Source organism: Lathyrus oleraceus, chromosome 1, assembly GCF_024323335.1.
Source record: "Lathyrus oleraceus cultivar Zhongwan6 chromosome 1, CAAS_Psat_ZW6_1.0, whole genome shotgun sequence".
Taxonomy (NCBI): domain Eukaryota; kingdom Viridiplantae; phylum Streptophyta; class Magnoliopsida; order Fabales; family Fabaceae; genus Lathyrus; species Lathyrus oleraceus.
In genome coordinates, this window is record NC_066579.1 from 366,102,492 (window position 1) to 366,116,455 (window position 13,964).

The 13,964-nt window shown below is 36.4% G+C and overlaps 1 non-coding gene across 1 annotated transcript; it reads left to right on the forward strand.

Annotated features, from left to right (window-relative positions):
• Positions 1 to 1,646: 1,646 nt before the first annotated feature.
• On the forward strand, positions 1,647 to 1,753 carry LOC127116175 (small nucleolar RNA R71). Its single transcript, XR_007801153.1, has one exon. It is a non-coding gene; the product is annotated as a small nucleolar RNA R71 (small nucleolar RNA).
• The last annotated feature ends 12,211 nt before the right edge of the window (positions 1,754 to 13,964 follow it).

A 13,964-nucleotide genomic window follows, 5' to 3' on the forward strand; every position in this document is an offset into this window, starting at 1 on the left:
ATGCATCTCCCATCACAGGTGCCATAAGAAATTTCGAAAGTATAAATTCTATTTTCTCATCACCTACCTCAAATGTCAACTTTCCTTTCTTGACATCTATTATGGCCCCTGTAGTTGATAAGAATGGTCTACCTAGAAGGATTGGTATATCATTGTCCTCTTTGATGTCCATGACAACAAAATCAGTAGGGATAAATAACTGACCTATCCTAACAGGAATATCTTCTAAAATGCCTATCGGATATTTAATAGATCTATCGGCCAACTGAAGTGACATCTTAGTGGGTTGTAATTCTCCTAAGTTTAACCTCTCATAAACTGCTAAAGGCATTAAACTCACACTAGCTCCTAAGTCTAGAAAAGCTTTTTCGATGACATGATTACCCAAAAGGAAAGGAATGGAGAAATTTCCAGGATCTTTATCTTTCTTTGCTAATTTGTCCTCGGAAATAGCATTACATTCCAAAGGCTTCGGATCGTCAAGTCTACGTTTGTTGGTAAGGATGTCTTTGAGAAACTTTGCATAAGAAGGTATTTGGGTGATGGCTTCTGTGAAAGGGATTTCTACATGAAGTTTTTCTATAACTTTAATAAATTTTTGATATTGTTTATTGATCTGGGTTTGTTTGAGTCTTTGCGGATATGATATAGGTGGTTTATATGGCGGGGGTGGTACGTAAGTTTTGTCTTTAGGTTCTTCTCCTTTTTCTCGACCTTCCTGGTTTTCAGGTTCCTCTGGTTCCTTTACTTCGTCTGTGGGTTTGGTACATTCCTTAGAAGTTTCGGGTTCACTCAATCTAGGGTTTGGTGGCTCATCATAAGCGTTCCCACTTCGTAGGGTAATGGCATTGGCTTGTCCTCTCGGATTTTGTTGAGGTTGTCCAGGGAATTGTCCTCCAGGTGTAGTCTAAGGGGCTTGGTTTAAAGCTACCTGAGAGATCTGGGTTTCAAGCATCTTGGTATGAGTAACTATTTGGTCAACCTTGGTTCCTAACTGAGTAATCCATTCGTTAACATGAATGTTCTGGTTCATGAACTCCTTGTTTTGTTGGGTTTGAGCGGTGATAAAATTTTCCATAATTTTCTCAAGGCTCGGCTTTGGTGGTACAGGTTGCATAGGTTGATTTGATCTAGGGGCTTGATAACTAGGTATCAGAGGTGCATTATTTTGGATAGGGTTATTGTTTTTATAGGAGAAGTTCGGGTGATTCCTCCATCCAGGGTTATAGGTATTTGAGTATGGGTTCCCTTGGGTGTAGTTCACTTGCTCAGAGTGGGTTTCATTTAATAGACTGCATTCTGCAGATTGGTGTCCTTTGGTTCCACATATCTCACAATCCGACGAAACTGCGGCTACAGTATTCGGGTTTATGCACATATGCTCGACCTTAAGGGCTAATGCGTCCATTTTAGCTTGCATCATGTCTATAGAGCTTAGTTCATGCACTCCTCCTTGGGCTTCCTTCTTCTCAACTGTCGCTCGTTCGACTCCCCATGATTGATGGTTTTGAGCCATATCTTCGATGAGGGCACTAGCTTCAGGATAAGGTTTGTTCATCAGAGCACCGCCTGCGGCAGCGTCGATGGTCATCTTCGTGTTATAGTGAAGTCCATTATAGAAGGTTTGAATGATTAACCAATTTTCTAAACCATGATGTGGGCATGCTCGTAACAACTCTTTATATCTCTCCCAAGCTTCGAACATCGATTCTCCTTGGTTTTGGCTAAATCTAGTTATATGGTTTCGAAGAACGGTGGTCTTACTTGGGGAAGAGTATCCAGCAAGAAAAACTCTTCTAAGGTTATCCCAAGTCGTAATGGAATTGGGTGGAAGGGAATCTAAGCATGATAGGGCTTTATCTCTGAGGGAAAAAGGGAATAATCATAAATGTATTGCCTCAGGAGAAGCTCCATTGGTTTCAAAAGTGTCTGCTAATTGAAGAAATATTTTTAAATGTTGGTTTGGGTTCTCAGTAGCGAGACATGTGAACTTTCCCTGTTGCACTAGTTGCAACAGGGATGGTTTAAGTTCAAAATTATTAGCTGGGATGGTTGGGTTTACTATACTAGAACTAGGTTCTTCGATTGATGGTTGAGCGAAATCTTTAAGAGGTCTTTGGTTTTGATCTTCGGCCATAGCTCTCTTAATTCTATGAAAGAATAAACGTGCGCGAGCGTAACGTTCAGGTTCCGCCAGAGGATATACTAAGCTTAAACTTCCGGTGTTGCGAGTTCTTCGCATTGACCGACGGGAAATAGCCTAACTCTAAACGATATAACAACAGGAAAATGAAATTTGACGAAATCGGTCCCCGGCAACGGTGCCAAAAACTTGAGGCGGTCTTCTTCGCAAGTATACGAACACGTCAAAGTAATATAAAAGATTGTCGAATCCACAGAGACCAAGTGTCAATCTATCGTTATCTATTGTTATGGTGTTTATCAAAGGCAATCAAAATAGGTGTTTTTTAGAGTGTGCAATGAAAAGTAAAGTATTGAATAAAGTTTAATTAATAAAGACAAGGTCGAATGTAATTCACATAATCAATTAATAATCCAAGTACTTGCTAATAGAACTACTTATGGGCAATGTTTCCTACTTTGAAAAGAACTAATTTAACGGGAACTGTCGCTTTCACGTATTCAGAACCGAGTTGTACTCCCTAATCAAACCCTCTTATTGTCACTTATAAAAAGGCGCGCATTGCGTTAGAGTAGTAAACCTATTTTTAAGAAATATAGTATCTTGACTAAGTTGAAAAGTATTATAACCTGGATTTCTTAACCAAAAGAGGTTCTTACGAACCAGACTCTAAACTTATAAACGCGTCCGAAAATAGTTTTAAAATCTCTTTTCTTCTTAAGTTAAAATCTCCTAATGAACTAAACAAAGCGCTTTCGCTATTTTTGAAATAGTTAAAAACAATTAAGTTTAGATAGACGTTGGATGGCTTTCGATCTTACCCAATGGAATTGAAGTGCGGGAAAACTTAAGTTGAAAGTTAAAATAGCCCTTAAGTGCTTCTACGAACAATTGTACGGATTATCGGTTCGATTACAATCCTTACATTCTAACCTTATAAATTTAGTTAGACATGGTAAAGTAAAAGTGCATTAATTTAAATAAAAGTAGTGCGAGTGCGGAAAGTAAATAAAAGTAGTGCGAGTGCGAGGAAATAAATAATTTAAAGCGAGTGCGAGGAAATAAATAATTTAAAGCGAGTGCAAGAAATAAATAAAAGTAAAGCGAGTGAGGGAAAATAAATAAGATAAAGACAAGTAATAAAACCTGCTCCAATCGAAGGGTTGAGTAAATTGCAAAGAAGAAATGAAAATGGCGGCAGGATTAACTTCCTTCCAAAGTTCTCCAAACTCGATTACAGACTCGATCACAGACTCGATTACACAATTGTGGTGACACCCCAATGCGAAGCGATTACCACTTTAAAATACTGAATATATGCCTAAGTGAAACAAAGTTGCTCTGAGTTTGCCTCTGTTCTATGTTTGGATGATTGAAAAAGTGATTTCGAGTTTCTATTTATAAGCAAGTAAAAAGATGGAAATGACAAGGATGCCCTTCAACTTGAAAATGGGAGGGAAAACTTTTCCTCTTGTGGCGCCCGCCACAAGGCCAATCTGAGGCGCCTTAGTGGAAGTAGTGGGGAACGTGGCAGTTGAGGGAGGTTGAGCTTGGACACGCCATGGAAAGGTCTATGGCGCCAGCCATGGTGGAAGCCACAAGTACAAAATGCTGAATTTTAGGGTTTTTAGCTCTTTTTCACTCCTTTTCTCGATCGGGGCTCCGATTCCAGTAAAAACCTGAAAACAAAGAAAAACATAGTAATAACACAACAAAATAACAATAAAACAACTAGAATGCATGTGAAATCGGAGTCGAAAATACGGTAAATTTCAGTGTTGTCAACTATCCCAAACATTACCAAAGTTAAGACGTCAACATAGGACCCCCATCTTTCTTCCTCAGCCATTCTTCGGACTACTCCCTCCAAGTAACCTCTCTTGAGACCTTGGATGTCTCTGTCTTCTTTGTAGTGTGACAAAAGATTCTCGGTGGGTATCCCCAAAGTCACTGCCAATTCCTTAGGCTTTACTTTTTTCCTCATTCCCATGTAGGGTCCCCTTCTGTCTTTAGGAATGTCCAAGTATACCTCAAATTTGTATAACGTAGGGGCTAGCATAAAGTCTTGATCCAGGGTTGAGCCAGGGTAGTGACTACCTCTACCTTTATAGGGACTCTCAAGAGATCAAGAATCCTACCTGTAAGACCCTAATTTTGTCCCTAAGATCCCTCATGGCATCATATCATACCATATCATTGCCTCAAGGATCTTTGTACACCTTTGCTTCCCTCCTAGTGGTTGGGTTATCTTGTGAGTGTGGTTCTTGATCACCAAGCATGTATTGCATTTGTATATCATTGCTTTTCATCTGTCTATTAACCAAAAGTACAAAAATATTGTCATCTAACCATGTTACTTGCAGATGAAGCAAGCTAGGTCAAAACAGTCAAATCAGCCATTGAGCAATGGATGGTGGCCATTCTTGAAGAATTTGGGCACCATGATCATTCATCAAGAGTTCATATGAGTTGTGATATCATTTTGAATCAAGATCTCAAGTGGTAGGGGCTTGGAATTCATCAGAACATGGTTCAGTCAACCAAAACCCTAGCAAAGTCAATTGTGGTCAACTGTGCATTTAATCAGTGATTTGATGGTGGGAATTGGTTTGAGAGGTCTCATTCATGTCCATATAAGCCTCATATAACATGTCAAACATCCACAGTGAAGAATTTGAAGTCAGACAAGAAATTTCCAAAAAATAGAAAGTTGACTTGTAATTGGAATTTGCCAAAAATGGAAAGTTCTTCTCCTCAAAATTACTTCATCATACAAGCTTCAAATGAATTTTTGTCCAACATGAAAGTTGAATATCTTGTTCTCCCATTTCCAAAAAGTCCAAGAACACTCATTTCTCATGTGTGGTTGGCAAGTTATGACCAAATCATTCTCAAAAAATTTTGAACTTCAAAGTGGCATATCTTCCAAACCATTTGGCCAAATTGAGTGAGGTTTTTTGCTACAAGTCATATTTGATGTGCTCTATCCAAATCCTTCATCACAATTCACCAAAAATCAACCAATCAAAATGGCCTTTTTCAAGTGGCTTGAATTTAAAATGAGGGAGGTGAAAAGGTGACTTTTCAAATTAACCATTTCCAATACATTTTACCAATTGCAAATGTTCAGAAATCTCATTTGGGATGTGTTGCCTAAGCCCATTTCGCACTGTAGCACATGCACCTTGACATTTGAGTTAATTTCACTAATTGCCAAAAACATTTCCATTTGAGCTAATGCAATTACCACTTCCTTAACCAAGCTTAAGCTTCATTAAACAGAGTATATATTGCTCATTTTCTGATAGAAAACCCTAGCCACACTTTGCCAAAACAGATCAAAAACTTCATTTTCTCTCAAACTCTGATTTTCCTCACTTGAACTTTTTTCTGAAAATCTCAAAAGGACCCGTGTTCTTGAGCATTGTTCCATCATTTACCATCATTTTGGAGGCCTTTGCAAGCTTTGTTTCACAACTGTAGAGCAAGAAATTACCACTGTTCCATTGGACCTCTCACATGGCAGTTCGAGTTTGGAGCTTTACCAAACAAGTTTGAGCCACGATTCACCATCCATACACCTTCTGGAGCTTGAAGGCGCATCTGTTTCAGCTCAACACGGCCAGAAAATCACCAAATCATCACTGTTCTTCAAGCTAGGTAAAATTTCGAACCTAGCCATTCTTAAAATCATGCTATGCTTTAGAAAGATCTCTCCATGCTGATTGCAATGAAACTTAAATCGTGGAAAATGGTTGACTATTGAGAGAGAAACATGAAAGTAAAGTGTGTTTGTCAAATATGTTTTTGCTTATTTCTCTTTTGTTAGCATGAGTTAGCGAAAATGATTGTTAGATTATTGATGTACATGGTTAGATGGTTCAAATGGTATATCTGTTTCAAAAATCTGGGAAGTTTGTTCATCACGATGATGAACACGCACTGTAGCTCATAAACCCTAAAAAACAAACCTTGGATGGACTTGAAATTTGGCATGAGTAATGTAGACATCTTGAAGTTTGTCATGGTTTTAGTCCCATTCATTTATCATGTGTTGTCACTGTTTTATGATTTATTGAAGTTGGTGCATGTTTTGATGTTTTGTTTGAGTTTGCTTGAACTTGCTTTGACTTTCTGATTTTCATTAACCTACTTCCTTTGATCCAAATGAGCTGAAATTTGGTATGCTTATCATGTTATGGATGATGTTTGATCATGAATTATTTGAGGATTTATTGAAATGTTTGTGATTGGATTTGACTTGAATCTTTCTGTTGACTTCTTTGAGGTTCTATATGACATGCTTTGACCTAATTTGCTTATGAAATGATAATGATGAATGATATGAATATGAAACCACTTGGGTTTGTTTCTTAATTGTTTGAACTTGATTTTGGATAACTTTCACTTGCTGTCTTGGATTTTTTATCTCCTTTTGACCCTAGGCTTGTCCTAGTGGTCTTGTTGCTCATGTTTGAGTTTGGTTTTTCAGGTTAAGAAGCAAATGCTTCAAGGAGATTAATGCAAGTTGCTTGAGTTTGATTGGTTATCATGAACTAACTTGTTTGTTTTGTAGGATGCTTAGCTCATATGCTTTGGGCTTTGTGCATTGCACATTTGACTGATTGTGTTGATCCTTATCTTATATTGGTTTTGAATTTGAGTTGTGTACTGATTTTACTTGATTGATTTCAGGTACCTTTAGTTGCTAATAGTTCTTTGAGAACTTGCATTGCTTTGCTTGATAGCATTTGCATTAAGGTAGAATCCTTTTTCTTCATGTAGTCTGGAAGACCTGGCCTGTTACTTGGCCAGGCAACTGTCTGAAGTCCTCCTTAAGAGGCGATGTTTGTGCTTGTTTACTTTTGTCCCAAGCAGGAAAAGTCCTTTAAATAAGGCAATTGGTAGAATCCAAGAGATATGTAACCTATCTCCTACTATTCTGTGTGTCACTCACCTTGCTCACACCACATGTGTTGATGCATAGTGAGTAAAAGCCCAAGATCTATCGAGTCTAACTTGTGGAGAGAGTTCCTACCTTCTGAACTCCCACACCTTCTGATATTCAAAGCTCTCCCTGGCCAGGGATAAGAGCATGAGGCACACCCCTCATATCCTTTCATCTGCTTCACCTTGGCTCTCAATGTCAAGGTTAAGAGCACCATTAACCCTATTCCAGTTGGCTTTAATGCCTAACCCTTTGTATGAGCCTCATTGTTTGGTTATAGAGTGTGCTGATTGACTTTGGTTGATTGATTACTTAGTTCATTTGTACATGTCTGCTTGCATGCTTTATGCATTTATCATCATTAATTGCTCATTAGTGCATGATCATTTCATTTGTCTTTGTGACATATCTTTGTTGTTTGCCCATTGAGGACAATTGTAAGACCATTCATTGGCCATTGTTCCTATGATATGGAAGTGAGTATAAGACCATTTCATTGGCCACTCATCATCTCTTTGCTTGATGCATTTGTTTTTTGTATGTGAGGATGCAATTGTAAGTCCGTGTAATTTGGCATTTGTTTTCCTATGATCATATGTTGGAGGTTATAGTAAGCCCAGATAGATTGGCATCTGACATCCAAATGTTGCTTTGCTTTTGTTGGAGATTGGTATAAGCCCATATAGATTGGCATCCGGTATCCACTTTTCATTTCTTTGTTGAGGAGATTGGTTTAAGTCCATAGAGTGGCCTCTGATATCCAGTTCTGTTTTAGGAGATTGGTATAAGTCCAGTAATTGGCATCTGGTATCCGCTTTTGTTGACTTTCTTCCTTCGCTTTGCTTATTTATTATTACTCATTGCCTATTCCAAAGGACACACTTGAATCATCTGCTATATGATCTCAAGAGGTGAACCTTCTAGGAAGTTTTACACTCCATCTTCATCCATTCATCCCTCTGTGTCCTAAACCTTTTCACACATTACTTTCAAAACTTGAGATAAATATTGTGCAAACATCTTCATGCTTTCAAATTAGAAACCTGGACCCTAAGTCCTTGATTTTTCAAACTCCATTTCATAATACTTCTTTTGAATCAATCTTAATCATACTTTGACCCTCCTTTCATGAATATTCATGATCAATTAACTTCACCCATTCAATTGTTTTGTGGCTTTGTCCATTCTTGCTAAGTTTTCATACATTAGCCATAGGTTTGATTTATCCTAGTTGGTTGATGTCAATCTCACCTATTTGTCCTTAGTTGATTGAATTGTAAGTCTTCCTTGCTTATTATAGGGTTAACCCCTCACTAGCAAGTTGAAGTTGTTCTCACATGGTGGACTCGTTGTTTGTGTAAGGTTGAGTTTTCTCCCGTGGATAACGTAAGACCTTAGGGCTTGTGTTTAAAATTGAATCCACTAACTTTTGGAAATCTTTTAGCCGAACTACGGCGTTTTGATCCTTACCTTTGATGGAAGGTACGTAGGCAACGGGTTCATCCGTTCGAACACAAAAATAATTAAATTGTATATTCTTTTCTCATCATCCCAATCATGTTTGCACAATAAATATTTCATAACAAATAACAATTTTATACAACAAGTGTGAAAAGGGCTCCCTAGGAGTACCTAGGACGTGATGGGTGCCTAACACCTTCCCATTGCGTAATTTACCCCTTACCCAGACTCTCTGATCTTTTCATTAGTTTTCTATGTGTAAAACTTCTTAGGCTTTTGTTCGCTTTTTAGCCAGTCCTTTGGATAAATAAAAGTGCGGTGGCGACTCGAATTCATTGTATGCTTTGCTTATGGTTTAATCAATAAATCATATAGCGACGAATACACCGCTACACTACCATATTTGAATGTGAACTTTCTCTGAATGGAGTTAGGCATCAAACCTTGAAGGACCTTTAAGTTTTGAAAATCTGACATGGTTGCCTTGATATGGTGGGTTGTCCTTTTATTTGAATTCATTTCCATCAAGTACCTACAACAAATTTTGAAATTCCCTAAATGATGGTAAATATATGCAAAAAGGTTTATTTTAATGCAAATGGCATGATGATATGAATTTCTTTTGATTTTAAAGGTTTTTTTATGGTTGGGGTAACAAGTAAGGATGCCCTATATTGAATAGGCTTCTTATGATTAAGTTGGATGTAAGGTTAGACTACCCAACTCCCTCACTTGTAGGATATAAAGCTTTGGGTAAGATGACATCCCTAGAGTCATACAATATACCATTGTTTTACTATGAGAAAGATCAAGCCTTCCTATGGTAATCCTTCGGGATAAGTGTCATCTAGGCGAGATCTTAGTAATGACCCTCGCAGGTTGATAACATAAGGTCACCCTGATTTGAAGGTGTTCAAGAAGAGGTCCCCAGAGTCATGGACCAAATTCAAAGTTCCATCATGAAGAAATGATAACCTTCTTATGATAAATCTTTTGAGTTGATCTACTCTAAGAGGAATCGTCATCAAAGACCCCATGGGATGAGAACCTCAATGGCCAAGACAGGACGACCCCTTACTTAAGCTTATTATTTTTTCTCAAGTCTGGGTTTTGACTTCACACTCTTAAAAATCCAAACCAATATGATATGACAGACATAATAATATAATAAATAATAAAGCAAATAAATAAATAAAAACATAAATAAAGGAAAGCAAATACATAGAGAAAATAAGCATAACCCTAAAACCCAAGGTTAGGATGGACTCCCCATCAGAGTCGCCAGCTACCGCGGATGGAAAAATGATAGAGTCTCCACCATCCTTTATTCGTTCCTAAGAAATGGGGAAATAATGATAAACCTAATTGTTAAGGGTGGGAGTCTAGGTTCGGGAGTCGGTTAAGCAAGGGGAAGGTACTAGACACCCCTTATCTGCAATGTACTCAATGGGATCCCCCCTTCAATTCTAGGGTTAGTGTGCATTCCTAATGTATTTGCTTGATTACTGGTTGATTATTCATTTTTTTATAGAAGATATTTTATTTAAATGACCGAGAGATCCAAAAAGGTTTTTTTTATAACTATACTCGCTAGAGTTTACAACTTCATGTCTACACACCTTTGCATTAGGCGAAGGATCAGAGTACTGTAGTTCTTCTTGAAAATTTTTGTTGGTTGGTTATTTTTATTCCTTGAAAAAAACTCACGTATCGGGGACAGAGAAATACTTAATTTTAGAAAATGCCTCAATGCGCTAGGGTAGAGGTCTTACAATTTGAAGTGAGTTTGAATTGATTTTATCCCTTTATTACTTGCAAAAATATTATTTTAATTTACTTAAGAAAATAAATTAGGAGTCATAATCATGTATTATACATAACCTTTTATCCTGGTTTTATCCCCAATTTAAGCCTTGGAAATCCCATAGTTTTATCCCAAATCGTATCTCATGTCCTTGTCCTATTAAATTATGAAAATATTAATTAATTTAATTAATAAAATAAAATGTGATATAATAACACAAAATAAATCAAATTAGAAGTAATACAAATAAATTAAATTAGATGTCATAGGATATATCCCTTATCCCTACTTGCCCTATTTTTATACCCCTTAATCCTAAGAATTATCCCTGATTTTATCCCATAATTCCTAATTTAATTACCCCTAATGTAAATAATATAAATCTCTAATTAATTAAAGTATTACTATTATAATTAATTAATACCTTAAAAAATCATGAATAAATAGATATAAAAAAACTAATTTTAATTGAATTAATCCTAAATATTAAATGGATAAATCTTGATTAATAGTTAATTAAGTAATCAATTAACTAAAAAATAAATTAAAAAACAAGGGGGTGTATTTTAACCTAGTAAGCAAGTGGGACATGAAAATGGGGGTGAATAAAGAAATATATATATATATATATATATATATATATATATATATATATATATATATATATATATATATATATATATATATATATTATATATATATATATATATATATATATATATATATATATATATAATATATATATATATATATTATATATATATATATTATATATATATATATATATATATATATATATATAGAGAGAGAGAGAGAGAGAGAGAGAGAGAGAGAGAGAGAGAGAGAGAGAGAGAGAGAGAGAGAGAGAGAGAGGCCCATTAGGCTTGAGGCCCACGTTGAGGGCAGTCTAGGGAAGGGGAGAGTCAAATATTGACTCTCTCTGGGTTGTTTGATCAAGATCCAAAGGATCCTGTAGTATGTGATCTGAGCCTTTGATTAGGTTGACCAGTCAAAGTACGCAAGATAAGGGGTTCGGGTTCATGGTCGATAGGGGACCATGATGCACGGGATCCTTAGTTGACCGGGGTGGTCAACTGATCCGAGTTCCTCTGGGGTGCCACTTGGCACAGATCCAGGGAACGATGGTGGGGGTATATAAACCAACCCCCTTCACAAACCTTTATTTTTTGTCTTTTGTTTCTCTCTTTACTTCTCTCCATCTCTCAATACCTCTCTCTACCCTCTCTCTTCTCTCTAAACTCTCCCCTCTGAGCCACCCTTCTCCCGCCGTGATCCACCTCGTTGGTTCTTGTGTTGGCAACAATTTTGGTAAAACCTAGAGTGTTCACAAGTTGTCACATGTGTTATCTTGACATAAGATAACATGTACCTGCAGGATGTTTAAAATGTGATTATGCAGGATTTTAATGAGATATCAGACCCGATGTCATGACATCTGTATACATAACATTCAGTCTGAATGTTATGTATTATGTGATTGCATTTTTAATGCTAATCTATGTATGATTGATGAGATGATTGGACATGCTATCAATCCGTAATTACAACGAGATTAACTTATTTTCCAAAGAGATATAATCAACTGTCATGAGAAGATATGAATGGAAAATAGTTTTAGGATTTTATGATGTCCAAGCCCAGCCAATGGCTTCTATAAAAAGGACATGGAAAACCTGATTTTATACACAAGAAATAAAGAACGAAATATTGAGAGAGAATAAGGGTTTTAGTCTTGTGTGGTCGTGTGAATTGTAAGCCATTCAATTCATCCATAGATGATTGAATTGGTCTGATTTTTGAGTTTTAATTTGTCCACTCTAAGCTTTGAAGCATGAGTGTGTGTTTACTTGATTGAAGCTTTTAAGTAAGATCAAGTATATGTCTTTGAAGAGTGTATTCTTTTCATTGTAATTCTTGTTTTATATCACTATTGTGATTGAGGGGGAGTGAGTAGGATCTCATATCTAAGAGTTCTTAGGTAGAAGTCACATGGGTAGAAATTAGGTGAAAAGACTGTAACTTGAAGTTGTTTACTGAGAGTCTTTGAACTGATTCTATTTAGTGGATTTCCTTCCTGGCTTGGTAGCCCCCAGACGTAGGTGAGTTTGCACCGAATTGGATTAACAATTGCTTGTGTCTCTTGCATTACTGTTCTTTATCTTTTATCCTGTTTGTATTGTTCAGATATTAGTGTTGTGACATTACCTTCGACATCTCATATCTGATACCAGAATTTCACACCTCTCATACCACCACCTACAACCGGATCTTTATTTTCATCATGAACATGAAGAACACCCAACCCAGAGGTTGCCCCCCCCCCCCCCCCCTAACCCTAATTTCCCTAAAACCCTTCAGATCAAACCAAAACTTAATGCAAACAACAATCAGACATACATTATAATCAATGAAGAAATCAGTACAAGCAAATAGAATAAAGAGATTGTATGGCCAACCTTTGGAGAGGAGGAGTTCTTTGGTAAAAGGTAAGTTCTTTGGGTTCTACTTTCCCCTTTTTTGTTGCTTATATCTCTCTTCGTCTCACTCCTCTTCTTTGGATGCGAGGTCTTTCTGGTGATGATGGCCTAGCTCAAGCATATTAAGGTTATAATTTGAAACCCTAATCCCTTCAAAATTTAGAGTTCTTAGTGAGGTTTGATGGATTACAGAAGCAAGAATTTTGAGGATTCTTTTTAGGGTTTTTCTTCTTTGTCCTTGATTCGATTTTAGACTTAGGTTTTTATAGAGTGATTTTTAGTTTTAGAATTTAATTTGGTTGATTTTTTTTAGGTAATTTTGTATTAGGTTGATATCTGATTGAATAAGATTTGATTTATAATTCATGATTTGATTCGGATTTAGAATTAGGGTTTTGAGATTTTGATGTACTTAGTCTGAGATTACTTGTAATCACCATGTTGCAATGTATGTTGTAATGAAAGTGGGAATATTTGATTGAGTGATTTTGATCCATTTCCAATTTCTATTTGCGTGATTTTAGGGTTTGATTGGGGAAGAAGATAAACAGTGTTTGGGTCATGGGTTTGACCCAGTTCAGATGAATATGGGTCCTACCTGACCCAATTGAAATATGGAGTTGGGTTGCTCAATTGACCTAACTGAAACAGATCCTGGATTGGGCCTTGTCTGACTCTCGATTTAAAAGGCCCCGAGGTCAATAACATCAAAATAAAACTGATTAATCTTAATAATAATATTAATATTAATCCAATAATAATAATACTAATTCTAATAATCTGACCTTTAATAATATTGACAATACTATTTCTAATGATGCTAAATAATAATGATAAATGATAAGTAATAATAATATTTATAACCAATAATATTAATAATAATAACATTAAAATAATAATACTGCATGGCTGTAAGACCCCAATTTTGACCCTAAGATCCCTCATGCAACTTCATCCTATGCATTAATTAGCATTGGGATCATACCTTAGAATACTCCTTACCCCTCTTTCATTGAGTTTGTTTTGGGAGAGATCACAAAGCACCATGTGATTGTATCATACTTGTATATCATCATTTTTACTAACCAAAATACTAAAAATATGTCTTTG